The following is a 13,634-nucleotide window of genomic DNA, read 5'->3' on the forward strand; positions in this document are numbered from 1 at the left end:
TTGCAATTATGTACAAGTTAGCTTGCTCCAGGCATCCAGATCTGCTATCAAAAATATAAACTGAAAGCTTTTACTTGCAAACTGAGTGTTCAAGCCTGGTGCTGATCCAGGCAGGGAATACCCCGTGCCCCTGCTAACCAAGGCTACGTGAATGGCCTCTGGCCAGGCTACACAGCCTCCTTTAGCTAACCCAAAGACATTTTCCTGTGGTGGCTTATGACATTTCATAGGTTATTTCTTTTCCTATGTTGCAAATGCTTTCTCTGGACAGAAGACCCCCCGGCTGCAGCAGCCCCAGCAGAGCTGCTCGCAGGTCAGTGCGCTCATCCGTGCCCAGCACAGCTGGGGAAAAGTCACGGTGAAGCCACTGCAGGTCAGTTTCTGTTCTATTGCAACCTCAGCATTTAGTGACTGTTGCTGGCAGTTTATAAAATTCCATATTTGGTTAAAACCTTTTGTTCAGAAAAATGTTATAAGGCAGGTGAATCTAGCATTGTGTCTGGCTGGCAGGTGCGTTGGTATTTGCAGTTTTCCCCAGACTCCACCTTTGAGGTGCCCTCTGGCAGATCACACAAAGCTTTTATGTTCTTTTTAGTTTCCTTTTTTTCCACATCTAATTGCAGAGGAGCACAGTAGCTAAGATGGCAAGTCCTTGGGCTGCTCTTGGCTCCAAAAGGGGGTCGATAATGCTCCACGTGTGCACAGCATTGCAGGATCAGGCCAGGCATTATTAATTGTTTCTGCCTCTTCTAAGCTGGACAAAAGGTAATTGAAACAACTTGCTATAAATGTAATAGAGAATACTAAGCAAGAGATTGATTTTTTTTTTTTTTTTTTTTTTTTTTTTCCTAGTAGCTTTGCAGCCAGCTTTCTGAGAAGTGGTGGAAATAGGAATCTGCTTATGCCTCTTGGACTGGGTGAGGGAAATCGGATAAGGCTTCGTGAACTTTATTGTAGCTGGAGATGAAAATTTGAAGCTCAACTGAACTGCAAAATTATTGCAACAACTGTTTGGGAAACTTGGATGTGATACTTTTTCTGTGTGTCTGTTCCCAGTGCCGCTGTGCAGTGGATTTGTACTGTTACATCCTCCGACTTCTTTCTTCTATTGCTCTGATCTTTTTTACAGCACTGTTGAAAGAAAAACAAACACGTTTCAAATGCCGCTTGGAATTCTTCCCAGAAAATGACTAAATCTTCTCAACTGAGAACTCCATCACTAGATAGTTATTGATTCCTGAGCTCTGACGTTGAAGGGTATTGGTAAGCCCTGGAGTGACAGCTGGAATATTGCGCTGCCTCCGGCCCCTCCAGAGCAACATCCTTTCATCTGAGCAGCTATCAGAAGCAGCGACTGTTGGTTTCTGTATTGATAGAAAGAAAAAAAAAGGCAGAAGATCCCACAGCCACCACATTGGTATCAGTGGAAATGCGATGAGCAAAATCCATTTTTAAAATGATCGCCTCCTGTACGAGCATCCTTCAGTTTCACCATCTGAGCGAGCTGGCTGGTGTTTGTTCTGGTATCCTCAGGCACAATCTATGCTACTCCCAAACAGCATTATAATGCAACTGTGTTTTGTGCTCAGGCATCCGAGGAGCTCATAGCTGAATGTGCTTCATCCTGGGAGAGAAGAAGTCATGTTCAGCTTTGTCTTTTGAGCTCCTTGCCCAGCTGGGACTTGTGTGTGTGGTTGCTTGGGCATGTGGCTGTACCAGCTTCTTAAAGTTCTTAGCTGTTTGGAAAGGATAGTGTAGTCTACTCTGGTAAAGTAAGAAGTTAAAAATAAATAAATAAATAAAAATCAACCTTTGAAAACATAGAGATGTTTCCCATTTTTTTTTTCTTTATACCCAAATGCTAGTGACTTCAGCTACCAAAACAGCTGAGTGCCATTAAAGCATTGAAGACATCCGAGGGTGTCGTTTCCATGGCCCAAAGATGACTGGACTTTAAAATAAATAAATAAATAACACATAAAAATCTTAGACATCAAAAAGCTGCTGTTATTCATGACTGAATGCTGCAAGTTGAGTGGCCCAGTATTGTTTATTGAAGGTGAGGAAAACACCTTCTGGTCTTGCATGAAACAGAAAATACCACTGTTGCAATTTTTTTTTTTTTCAATTTAATAAAACGTGGCTTTGATCTGCTTCAAGGTTTGTAATGTTTAGAACAAATCCTGGAGGTGGAAACAGAGAGAAGAGCTGGCAGAGCAGGCTTTAATTTATTGCAAATTCTGTAACAATTATAAAGATATGTAGCCTTGAATACTTAAATATATTCCCAGATACTTATACTTTCAGACTCCAAATGTAAAAATCTTAGCCAAATACATCTTTGAAGTCATTAAATTAGCTACTGCTGCGATGTTATGTATTCATGCGCTTTTTCTCAATTATATGTGCTTTAGAGAATTTATCCTGTATTTTTCATCTGAGATATATTTGCAGCTACAAAACTGATGCCTGTATCTGTTATTTGCTGTGCTCCCTGATTTTATAATTTCTTCAGCACGTTCACAATTTGTGTTCCAGCATGTTGGGAAGGAGACTGATGTACTGTGCTGCTACCCAGTGTATAACGGGCACTTACCAGTAAATGCGAAAGCCTTGCAAATATCTTGAGAGCTTTTCTCTAAGTGAAGGAAAGGGAACGATTAGATTCTCTGTCACATACTTTAATAAGAGTATAGATGCTCCTCCTTGAAATCCTTTCTCTGGTGCTGTGATCATTCGTTACTGTCTTTTGTTTTTACAGGCATTGTCCAGACAGCAGGAAACAATTTTGCCTTTCTTCCTGCTATGAGGCTCAATACCATGCTGGAATACTTGAAATAAATTGTTGGCATTAAAATGTTGTTGTGTATTTCTTATCCTGCTTTTCTTTAGCTTGAAGCCAAGAGGACACCGGAGAGCAGCAAAGGGCCTGCGATTGCTCGCGGGGACGTTTCCAGCCCTGCCACAAGGATGGGGTTGGCACAGCGGGGAAGGAGAGGTGCGGGTGTCGGGTCCTGCAGGAGGTCTGGCGGCTCCTCGGGCAGCTTGGGAGGGAGGACAGGATGGTTGCCAAAGAGATGACATTGCTGGGAGCGTGTCTGATCTGTGATGGAAAGAGAAGGACAAGACAGATGACCAGTGGGCCGTGAGCTGGACAAAGAAAGGCCACTGCTGGAGCTCTGTCAGGATACACATGCAAACAGCTATGGGGCCTTACCTTATTTTTGCTTCAGCTTTTCAGTTTTCTAATTTCTTGATTTTTTACTTTCCTTTTTTTTTTTTTTTTTATGATAAAGCAAGCATGCTCTGTCAACATAGCTAAATTCTGCCGTAACAGCCTCGCTTTTCATGCTCTGCCCTTTTTACAACAGCATAAACTCTCTTCTGGCCCTGTCTGGAGAGCACTGACAACAGGTTTAAAGGGGCTTCTTTCTTCAGATTGCCAGATCCTGGACTTTTTGCGGTCTCATCCTAGTTTTCTGGATAAAGCACTGCATCAGAGAACATATGTTTTTTTGCTTTTTTCACACTAGCCAGCAACTGAAGCCTGAGGCTTACTGGCTGCTATCTGCCTGCAGCTTGTTAGTGTACCCTGAAGACATCAGCCCCTTAAAAAGGGGTTGGAAATGTCCTGGGTACAGGAGGTGCTAGAGCAAGAGTGACTGTGTGAGCCCCTGAGGGCTGTGCCCGTGGCCTCCTGCTCCCTCAGCCCTCGGGGACATCGTGTGCGAGCTGTGCCCCGTGCTGCAATGACATGGGGCTTGTATGCAGTGTACAGGCCACCCAAGCTTCTTTCACAGCTTTTTTTCATGTTTGTACTATTTCTTTAGATATTCCCATTGCCTACAAGAAATCTCTTTTCCCCAAGTAATGTATTAATAACTATCATGTGCATTGTCTTTGTTTCTTTTTTGTACATCTTTGGCTTCATAATAATTTTTGAACCACAATAAAATAGGACTTTTAATCTCTGCAGTAATACAGAGTGGTAATTTTATCCAATATTCATAGTAATCCCGTTTATTTTATTGCTTGGATGTAAGCAGCCATTCAAATTCGTATACAATTTCTTGTAAATAGTTACTCGCAAGAAAATTGCTGACTTGAAGTCACTCGATCTACAAACGTGTTCATTGAAATCAAACACCTTCCTGGTATTGTGCCCACTTGTGCCTCTATTTCTGTTGAAAAAATTTAGTGTTGTAGTAAATTACTGCCTCCCAGTCAACGTGATGCCAAAGGGATGTTGTTATGATACAATTAAGTTTTCTGCAGAAGACAGAAATATTCACAGGTGCTGCAATATTTTGGTCTGACGGCCTTTTGCCACAGTCCCTGGTTATCTGCCATCCTTTGGTGCTCTTCAAGTCAACATGGTGCACATGGACATGGGTTTTTGAGAGTCACATGTGTGCAAGTCACAGAATCATAAAGGCTGGAAGAGACCTCCTGGAGGAGAGGTTTCTTCCGCAGGAAGATTTCCTCAGTTTCGGGATGAGGTATCCTAGGGACTGGAGACAAAAGGAGGCAAGACGTGAATTTAGGCTCCTTGATTCTCTCCTTTCTTTCATCAATCCCCTCCTCCCTGCCCTACTTTTCAGCCTGATGTTTCTATTCCGGGTTTCACCGCCTTGACTCCTGCAGCCCAGGCTGCTGCAGGGGTTTTCTGGAGGGGCAAATGGGTACGAAGGGCCCCAAAAAGGTGCTCCCACCCCACTGGTGGCCACCCTATGCCATGTTAGTGACAGGGAGAGGCTGGCGGTGGGGACCTGCGTCTGCAGCCCGGAGGATGCTCAGGTCCCCTTGAGCCATGCCCCAGCAGAGCCCTGGGGAAAGGTGGTCGGGGGCCAAACCCCGGCTGGAGGCGAGCAGGGAGGAGGGAGATGCTCAGAGATGCTCAGAGACGCTCGGAGATGCTCGGAGATGCTCGGGCAGCGGGGCCGACCCGCTCGGCGCCGGCATCCCTCGGCAGGCATGGGGGGGGACCCCACGAAGCCCCCTTTGGGGGGTTGCGGGATGGGGGCTGGATGGGGGCTCCCCCGGTCCCCCAGGAACCAGCCGGGGCTGGGGCGAGGCTCGGAGCCCCCCCGGGCGGCCGATGCGGGCCGTGGCCGCCAGGCGGCTCCGCGGCCGCTCGGTGCCGAGGGGAGGAGGAGGAGGAGGAGGAGGTGGAGGAGGAGGAGGAGGAGGAGGAAAAAAATTTCCTGCCTGGCTGCCGCCGCCTCGGGCCGGAGAGCGCCAGGGCGGCCCAACCGAGCCGCCGCCGCGGCGGCGGGGGGCGAGAGAGAGCCCGAGGGTGAGCGGGGCCGGGGGGGCGAGGGGCTGGGGGGGGGGGAAACAGGGACCGGGGAGCAAGGAGCAGGGACCGGGGAGCCGGGAGGATGGAGCCCGGAGCCCCCCCCGGCTGTGGGGCAGCGCGCTGGGGGTCCCCATCCCCGTGCCGCCCTCCCCACGCGTGTCCGCGGGGGGCTCGGGGCCGGCCCGGGGGGGTCGGGGCTGGGTGCTGGGGATGTGCGGGCCCCCCCCCCCCATCTGCTCGCAGCCCGGCGGGGTCCCCCTGCTCTCCGCCCGAGAAGTTTGTGGGTGCAGCCCGCGGGGAGGGCTCGCAAGGGGCTGGGATGGCAATGATCCTGGAGCGCTGCCCAAAGCGGGGGGGTTTTGCGGCTTCTCCTCCCCTGCTCGTGGTTTTTCTCCTGCTCGTGGTTTTGCTTCACACGCGGGGAAAACGCAGCCAAGCCTCCAAGGGAGCAAGGCAAGGGCAACTCTCAGCTGGCTCCCCTAAGGAGCCGGTGTCGCGCTTGTGCCCTGCGGGTCGTGGGGTGTCTGCTGTGAACCTGACTGGCGGGGTGTAATGGGAAGGGGGGAGCCCTGAGTGCCATTTCCCTGAGGTCCCTCTCCTTTTGCTTATTTCGGAGGAGTTGGGTGCTGTGCGTGATGCTGCGGGGCTGCTGAACCGCTGCCCGCCTCTGATCTGCGCGGTGTCGGGGCTGGCAGCTTGGGAGGAATGACATTGCTCACCCCGCTTCCTTCCCCGGGGTGTTACAAGCTCCATGAGAAAACTTGGGAAGGAGACACAGAGGGACTGAGAAATGAGGGATATGACAAATTGGGAAATACCATGCCTTGGGAAATCCTGCTGTTTGCGCGGCGATATTCTGCGCGTTAGGGGACTGTAAAAATGAACACAGGGATTAACTTTTGGGGGCAATTCATGGCATTCAGCTGGAAACTGGCAATGTCATTTTGCAGGGAGCTTTCTGTGGGTACATGGGAGCTCTCCTGGCCCTGGGGGCGTGTTAGTTTCCCGGTTTGTGCCTGGTCCTGGCCCTGATGCTGCCAGGGTGCTGCTTTGGGGCCGGAGCTGGCTCCTGTGCCCTACTGGGCAGGTGGGGAGTGGGCGAGCACAGGTAGCTCTGTGTGTGGGTGAGCAGAGGGGAGCTGAGCTCAAGGCACTTGTTTGCTCAAGTGACCAAATCAATTATTGCAGAAATGTGGGAGAAGGCAGAGAAAATGATGGGAGAAACAAAAGGACATGGGCGTAGTCTGCGATTCCTTTAATTTGCTTTGTCTTTGCTTACAAATTAAAGAGTTGTGCAGGCACTGTGCTCTGTCGCACCAGCCGTCCTCTCTGGCTGTGTTTAAGTAACATATGCTGTGTTCCTAAATGTATTTAATGTATTTTTCCAGGTAAAAAACAAACACTGAAAGCTTCCTATGCCCTAGACACCTTTAATAAAACCAGAGATCTTCATATACCTCAGTCAGTGTGACTGTGATGTGTGGACTGCAGTAATTTATCCCGAGCCTGTGAAGTGCAGGTGTGATGCTGACAATTTTAGCACATTTGGGTCCTTGTTTGCTTTTGTATCTTGTTTCTTTTCCTCCTTTCCACTTCATACGTTTATGCTTATCTGTGTGCTTTCTATCTCAGCCTAGAGTTCCCACCTTGAACCCCAGCTTTCCTTGGTTCTCTTTTTCTGCCCCTGCCCCCTGTTGCCTTCCTGGGTCTTGTGTTAGGCAGCCCACTGATGGTGTCAGAAATGCACTGGGTGGCCCGAAATGGCCTGATATGGCCATGAGCTGGGCGGCCCTGGTCTGGGCACTCGGCATAACACCTTCCTCCTGCGCTGTCACGTGCGGGTGTCCAGCAGGATCCCTGAGCAGGTCACTTGTACTACAGCAAGGAATAAAAACAAGCCGAGGCAAGTGCTGTAAGGTGTGCAGGATGCCAAACGTTGTGTATAAATGAAAAGCAACCTTCAGCGTTTGCCATACCCGGCTGCGGTTCTGCAGGAGCTGTTCAGCTGCGCAGAGTCTGAGGATTACGTTTGTATCTCCTCTGAGTGTGTCATTTTGTAAATACAATGCTGTATTTCAAGCCGTTTCCAAAATAATCTTCAGCATGGATTTGTGGTAGGGCTTAACACCAGCAAGAGCCCGTGTCTGGAAGTCGTATCAGTGCACTTATCTTCATTTGTGGCTCGGTGGAAAAGCCGTGTCGTTACGTAGCAGCACCAAGCTGGATGGCTCTGTCTGAAGTACCACAAAAACTTCTCAGTGCAAGCAGTTTCCAAAAAGCCACATTTTGCCAGAAGGTGCTGATCCACCCACATCAGGAGGTCATCAGGGAGGGGACAGATCGGGCTGTGTTGCTGCCCGGGGAGCGGGGGAACCCGGCAGCCCCAGCAGGACACCAAGCCCTCAGAGCGTGATGCTGATGAGCAAGGAGGGGAGACTGCTCAGCGTGCTGGTACGTGTGTGAGTTTATTGAAAAGCAGCTCCTGGAAAGGACTCTTGGGAGCTCCGTCAGGGTTATCAAGAGCGATGTGTTCAAGGCAGACGGGGAGATGCGTGAGGAACTGCGGCCTGCTTAAAATGGAAGGCCGGCTGTCCAGCGGTGTGTCTGATTTCTGAGGTAAACATGTGGTTTAGCCAGATCCTGGGCTGTCAGGCTGCCTTTTAGGGAAATACTCGTTTGCAAACGGCTGCATGAACAGTGAAGCGAGAACAGCCCCGAGAGCAGGGGGCGCGGGCTGGGGGCTCGCCCCCCATTCACTCCCCACACACACAGCTCGGAGGTGGCTCCCAGGCCGTGGGGCTTTTCAGTGCTGGTTTCGATACGATATAAGGAAAACAGAGGCTCCCATAACCTAAAATACACTGTGCTTTCCCTCAATCAGGAGCGCCGTACATTGAACGGATGCGTTATTAAGTTGTGAATCGCGCCTTCGCTGCGGAGCTGAGTGCCCGGTCGCCTGCGTGCACTGCTCGTCTTGTGGGGTTCAAGCAGTCTGGGAGAGGGATTCAGACACTGCCGGAGCTGATGTGATGCAGCAGAATTCAGGCTGAATGAAAAGTGGCTGGAGCCACCGGGCTGCTACACGCAGGCTTTCTGCAGCTCTCCTCGTGGAAATCTTCTATTTTTCCTCATTGCCTGTGCCTTTCTGTGCGACGTTTTATCCAGGTGTAGTCTGTCCTGGCTAATAATAAGTATTCTGTAGTCCCAAATTCTGTGAGTATAAGGGTTGTATAAAAAAAAATAATGTTCCTATTTATTCCAAACTTTTTGCTGACATGTAGATGTCTTAAACAAGACAGACTGGGAGAATTGTGTGAATCAGAGCTGCAGTGAGATGCTGGTAAGGCAGAGATTAGGAGAAACCCTGCACCAGCAATTTATTGAAGTATTTGTACAGGATTTATTTTTTTTCTGAGTAACTCACAGTATGGAACCTATTTTTAAGGTATGTCTATAGTGTTGTGTTTTTAATTCAGTCGTCTTTCGGCAGGTGTAATGATTCCATCAGTTAATCCTCTCACCTGCCAAAATGTACCGTGTTGTCTGCAGAGGGTGCCTGTGGGAGAGGGCAGAATGGACGGGAGATTTCCTTGCTGATAGGCGAGGCTGATACCTCGCACTGGATTTTGAATTGCAGCGTGCTCAGATTTCTCTTTCACAGCGAGCCAGCCAGTGGATTACCTGCAGTGGGACAGCTCCCTGAGCACGAGTGCAGTTAAAGGCTGCTTTTTCTACTTTCATGCTCTTCCACAGCAGGGCCAGCCGGGTGGCCTCGCCAGGTGAGGTGCTGCAGGAGAGCCTGGGTGCCTGCTGTGTGTCCCTGGGTGCTGTGCTTTTCCCAGGCTGTGGGGAGTGAGCTGTAAACCAGTCTTTTTGCTCCTCAGCCCGCTGAGTACATCTGCTGACAGTTTGAGGGATACAGCAATGCCCTAAAAATGCCCTTCTGCCTTTGACTCCTATTGCCTCACTGCTGAAGCGGCAAAGTAAGAGGATCTGGGCACAGAGATCTAGGGCAACAGTCCTGTCTGTTATCAAGGGTGTAATCTGGCCAAGAGAAGAAACAAAAAGTGGAAATAAATCTATTGGGGTTGGTTATTGCTTGCAGTGGCATTTTATTGTTACAGGAACTCATGGCATGACTCAGCTGTGGATTTCTCTGTCCCTTTTAATCTCAGCTGTAAAGAGAGTTCAGGCCTTAAAACTTTGATTATCATAGATCTCCATTTTTCTGACTGTAAAGTGATAATCATCAGTAAGAATAAGGGATCTGAACAGGTAGAAACAAAAGTGTAAATTAGGTGGAGGTGAGGTGAGATGCTAACTATAAAATGAGTGATGTGTGGCTGTGCAGGAGACGGGTGCCTCGTGCAGGAGTGCCTAGGGGAACCTGCACCGAGTGCACCGCTGAGCACTGCACACCTACACGGGTACAGCTATGTCAGGAATCACCAGGAAGGATGCAGTCTGGGCAAAGCTTTGGATAAACAGCAGTATAAATTTTTAGGTAAAAGCAAATAAGAGAAATTGCAGAAGGTTCACAATGGAAGTTAGTAAAACTTGTGATACCCGTGTTGGTTAAGATAAGCAGAACACTTAGATAAATTGGAGGACAAACTTTTCTGCCTAAACCACAGTTAGATGACTGAGGAGGTTTCCTCCCACCTCTAGGTTTGGTTGCTCTAGGAAGGATTAGAAGATAATTTAGAAAGAAATACACAACTATCTATTCATGATAATACCAGCGCTCTGATACAAGTGAGTTTCCTGTTTTCTGATGGTTGGGTTTTAATTTAATTGTAGCTCTCGAGTTTTCTTCCTTTTCAGTAAAATCGCCATCTCTTTCATCTGATGTAGCGATTAAAGAAAGCTAGAGTAAAACAGAAAGCTGCTGCAGTTCGTGGCCGTGCCCCTTGCAATGCACTAACCCAAGACCAGCCCAGTGTTATCTGCCAGAGTAATCAGACTGAGATGAGTTGTGGGAGCGTGGGGCTCATAAATGTCACTCACTCTCCCGTAGATGTGCTGTAATGTGCATTGCACCAAGGAGAGAAGTTTGGTTGGGTTGTACAGGGCTTCTACTTCCAGGGCCTGAGGTCCTGCAACCTGAAGGTCACGGCACCCCGTGGTCTGCTGCTGTCTTGTTTAGGTGGTCCTGGCATAGGGCTGCGCTCCGTGACCTTCCTGCTGTTATCTGCAGGATCTGTCCTAGAATCTAGATCTTAGGTTTTATAATCCATTTTTGAATCATAGAATCATTCAGGTTGGAAGAGACCTCCAAGATCATCCAGTCCAACCTTTAACCTAGCCCTGCCAGGTTCACCATTAAACCATGACACTTATCTTGTCACTTGCTTTCAGAATTTGCCACCTCCCTTGCTGCTTTTAATGAAAATGTTGATCAGAAATCAAGGATGAGGGTTTGACCAGTGACAGAAAGACCTTGTGATCAACACTGGAAGCCAACTGTGAGAACTTGTGGTTGAAGACCGTCAACTACTTGCAAATATTTCCTTACTAAGAGCTGTCATTATTTGCCTCCAGCGCAGTCCTCATTTTCTTAGAAGGCCAATTCTCTTTTCAACCAACTTTTCTGGCTTTTAACTTATTTTTGGTGCAGTGTGGCAGTTCATAAGCATGTCTGCGTGTGAACTCCACCAAGAATTTACTGTAACTTAAGAGGACATTATTTTTGTAACATGACTTATTTTGTAACCTGCCTAACTCTAGTGCTGGGTCTGCTGCCGCTTCCTAGTATGCTTCAGCTGCACGTTTTAAGCTTACGGTGCTGTAAAACTTTGTTAAGAGTTTGAATCTGCCAGGTTGTACCTAAATTACTGTTTTTCTTAAAAGATCTTAGTGCTCCACATGCCTATTTCTTCCCTTGTAGCTGTTTTCATAACTGAGTTCCAAACTAATAGTGGAAATGAAAAAACAAACAAGCAAAGTAACAAAACCTGTCTTTATCCAAAACAAATCAATGCATTAACCCTTCCTTCACCTCATGTACTGTTTCTCTTAGTAAATTACATTTTTATCATGTCATTTCTCCTCTAATCTTATCCTCTTTGCTGCTTTTCCTTTGATCATTATTTGTCTTTGCCTTAGTTTCTGCTGTTGTGTGTTGTCTATTGCTTGAGCTCCAGCACGGTGCTTTTCCCGAGTAGTGGAGTATTGATTCAAACAAGCAATGACCACTGCTTGTATCCTGTGTTCTGGGGGATTGGATGTCTCGGATGCTTTCTGAGTTATTTAATTTAGATCTGTATTTCATGGGCGTATTTAATTACATTGCACAATGTCTCTTAAAAATTGGAAAAAAAAAAAGTTGAAAAACTGAATATCTGCCGTGTTCCATCCTGCTGATCTTGTACAACTGGGCAAAGTTTGCAAATTGCTACCGAGAGCTAGATGGTGGTTAAACAGCTTTCAGAATGCAGAAGAAAAGCCTTTGTATAACCAAGTTAAAATGATATACGCTTTTCCTGTTAAATATAGGGATCAGTTTAAATGGATCCACATTATCAGTTTGTTTGCAGTTGTCAAAAGCTCATTAATTTGAAGTTAAACTACCTAGCTTGCTGCTTCAAATTGCTTTTAAATTACATGTGTGCTGATTGGTCTTGAAAAGCTAATTTAAAACCCCAGCTGTGGGCACATTGCAAGGCCACGGGTACAACACTTTGTTCCGGTCTGGTTTTCACAGGCTAAGCTGTCCCCTGTGGCACCTCCCTGGTTCCCAGCAGAACCTTTGGGAGAGGGACTTGTGGTGACTTCAGTATTTCTGGGAAGGCAGGAAGAGGAGGAAAAGGTGGAAACGGGGACCTGTATTCAAATAGCGACCTATTTGCATTAGTTAGTTTAAACTGTTAAAAACAAATGTACGATGATGTGGTGTTGAGATAATTGGGGCTGTCATATCAGGTGATGATTTCCAAGGAGAGACACTCCTAGTCTGCTGCAAGCCCCTCTCTGTTTAACACAGGCACCTGGCTGCAAATACAGAGCGATGCACAGGAAAGCTCTGAGCAGTCACAGCCTTCACTTTTTTTTTCTTTCTGAATGTTTTTAACTAACAAAATGGCAAAGTAATTTAAGTCGCATGCATGTAACTTGGGAGTAGAAGTTGCCATTTGTTTTGAAAAAGGTTGAAAACTGCTGCATTGGATCAAACTATTTGCCCCTGAAATTGAGCCTCATTTACCAAGATCTTCAGAGGAAGAAACTTACACAATTTCCTTTAAAAATCACTGAACCCTCAACACTTTATCTGTAAATGCTGTTTTACATTTCTAAAGGCCCTTGGTTAGCAGTTTTTTATTTGAAATGAAAGCTTAATGCCTTCCAGAAGAAATTACACATTTTGTCTAGAATTACTTCTGTGTGCAAATAAAATCTTCAAGCTTAGTCCTGATAGCGTGCTGCTGCTGTTTGCCCTGCCAGTGGGTCTACATCCTGCTTTTTCCTCTGGCAATGTCACATTTAAATGGAAGAGATTTTAGCAGGTTAATCGTGCCCTTTTAGATTTTGGTGGGGTTTTGTGTTTCTTTCCTTTATTCCGTCTTTATCTACCAGTCTCTTTCACATCACAGTATCTGCAGGAGAGAGGTTTTTTCCCCAATTACTCTAAACCCTTCTGTGTTTTTGTTTGTTTTTAGTGATCCTACAGGCAGGGAGGTGCAAGGAGACGACTCACATTGTTGTCACACTGCTGTGCAATGTGTCTGTGTCACTGCTAAAGGAATCGGAGAGTCTTGCGTGCACCACCAGCATCTCTGGGAGCCGTTTCACTTTCTGGATGATATTTAGCTGCTGCTATTTTCACAGCTTTTGTGGTCACTGGGGGTACCTTCTGTTCCTCTTTGGGGACCGTGTAAAAGAACTGAGATGTGGGGAGGGCTCAGGGGGAGCAGTGCAGGGTTGCTGGGAGGTGCCGCTGTCTTCAGCCGCCACCACAGCGCTGATGTTTTCCGTGGTGGACACTTCAGGATGCTGGCGGAGCTCAAGATAGATTTTAAGAATGCTTTTGCTGTACTTGTATTCAAATTGGACTTAAAGGTAGCTGGTTATGAAATGCTGAAAGGAATGAGAAGATTATATTAGAAAATTCCCTCTGGTGGGAGGGCTGTAATTTTTTTTTTTATGGGATAATTTATCCTGCTTGCAAAATGAGATCAAGGGCAGGCAGTGCTTGCTCATCTAGAAATAGATTAGCAAGAGGAAACCCTTCTGGCTTTTGAGGTGCATTTACTTACCTTAACCACTGTGGCAAGGTAAGACCCTGAATCGCCTCGGTGATTTTGGAGATGAAACTCGTGTCGGGGTACTTGGCAGGTGG

The 13,634-nt window shown here is 47.2% G+C and overlaps 1 protein-coding gene across 2 annotated transcripts in view; it reads left to right on the forward strand.

Annotated features, from left to right (window-relative positions):
* Positions 1-5,176: 5,176 nt before the first annotated feature.
* Positions 5,177-13,634, forward strand: part of PTPRE (protein tyrosine phosphatase receptor type E) — a 92,763-nt gene continuing 84,305 nt past the window's right edge. For both annotated transcript variants that reach the window (XM_068689193.1, XM_068689192.1), the window contains exon 1: positions 5,177-5,296. The gene's annotated coding sequence lies outside the window, so the exon portion shown is untranslated. The remainder of the gene's footprint in view (positions 5,297-13,634) is intronic.

This window comes from Anas acuta, chromosome 7, assembly GCF_963932015.1.
Source record: "Anas acuta chromosome 7, bAnaAcu1.1, whole genome shotgun sequence".
Taxonomy (NCBI): Eukaryota; Metazoa; Chordata; class Aves; order Anseriformes; family Anatidae; genus Anas; species Anas acuta.